The sequence below is a fragment of the Aphelocoma coerulescens genome, chromosome 4A, assembly GCF_041296385.1.
Source record: "Aphelocoma coerulescens isolate FSJ_1873_10779 chromosome 4A, UR_Acoe_1.0, whole genome shotgun sequence".
Lineage (NCBI taxonomy): Eukaryota > Metazoa > Chordata > Aves > Passeriformes > Corvidae > Aphelocoma > Aphelocoma coerulescens.
Genome location: NC_091018.1, coordinates 5,534,177 through 5,535,865, shown reverse-complemented (window position 1 = coordinate 5,535,865; position 1,689 = coordinate 5,534,177).

Here is a 1,689-nt window from a genome sequence, read left to right as displayed (position 1 = left end):
GTGCCCCAGCATCCTGTTCATGGATTCTATGGATGGAAGGCTCCATGGAAGCCTCAGGATGAACCAAAGCCATGCAATATTTAAGGCTCAAATGACAAATGAATTCTGCTGGTGCAGGAAAGCACAGGAAGGGAAGGAGCAATAAAGGAACAAAGTTAATGCCTTGATCATGTATATTCCAGGGGCCTTCAAATGCCAGCTGGATTTGGGTTCCGCTCTTTGGCTCCTTGGAGGGCTCCTAAGTGCCCTGAGGTAGGAAAATTGGCACAAGAAAGCCTCAATTGACTGAAAATACCTACTGAGGTTTGACAGCAGAAGAATTAAATGTTAATCACCAGGAAATGCAAAATGTTCATTTTCCGGGCAAAATTATCCCATAAATTCAGGTGTTCCTGCCTGGCTGAAATCAATAGGAATTGCACATCCCAGTCCCAAAGCCACTCCAGCACTGACACAACCAGAGACAGCCCAGAAGTATCATTTCTGTGGGGTTTCTGTGCACGGGCAGCAAATTCTGCAAAGAGGGGGTAAAACTTCTGCTTCAACACTTTGTGCCTTCTCAGCAGCCACGCTTCCCAATGAGATAACAGCCCAGTTTCCCTTGTTTTCCAAAATAACTCCAGATTACTGATGTCCTGCCAATGTTTTAACAAGGAGAGTTCACTAAATCCCACCCTGTCCCAAGTCTAGGGCGAACACCATGGGATCAGGGTGGGGACACCAAATGGGTAGTGCAGAGATGAAGAGCCCAGGAGGCTGCTCCTTGTTTTTCCATTTTAAAGCAAACACTTTTCTGTAACTGGAACCAAGAAGAGAGGCAGCCTCCTCCTTTCTTCATGTTTGGCAAATAAACCTCTCTTAAGGGCACTGTGTTGGAAATGTTTGTACTTGATTTATTTAAAAAAAAAATTCACAGAGTGGGTTGATAGCACAACATTTGGCCTGTTCACGGGAGAAGGGTAAAGGCATCCATGCAATCCTTTGAGTGCTTGGAGGGCAGCAGGAGTATGTTGCTCTGGGGATGTTTTCTTTCTCATCAAGGCCAAAAATCTTTTGTTCCATAGTGAAAAAGTTGGAATTTAAATTTTTTTTTGTGATCTCTAAAGGTTGGAGAGCAGCATTATGGCTGAACCTATAGATTGCACTTTTCCAGCTTTCTAGTGTTGGCTGTAGCAGGAAAAATGCTCCTTTTAAAAGAAAAAAAAAAAAATCCTAAACCAAGTGGGGACTGAATAACCTGCTCAGTACAACTCCTGCCAACCACACACAGGTGTGAAGTTGGAATCACTACGGTGGTTTAAGAAGGATGGACTCCACAAAGGGCGTAGATCCCATTCCCAATCTCCTGTAACATTTTGAGGAGTTGTTCTCCCAGCCCTTGAAGTTCCCAACAGCTGAAGACTTTTGTCAGGAGAGTTTAATTAAACCAATAACTGCGGAGAGAAAGCTAACATCCCAGCCAGGCACAGCTGCCTGGGTCCGTTCCAGCAGCAGCAAAGTTGGCACAACCACCACATTCTGCCTAAATTCTGTAAGAGGCACAGAAGTTTTGGGTTAAGATTTATGCTGTATTTAATCTTTAAGGAGCCATCAGTCTCCTTTCTAATGGGTTTGCCCAGCCCGGGCAGTTTTGCAGCTCAGACTCAAGATGTTAATCTGTGAAAAGGTTTCAGTGAGCTCATCCTAATC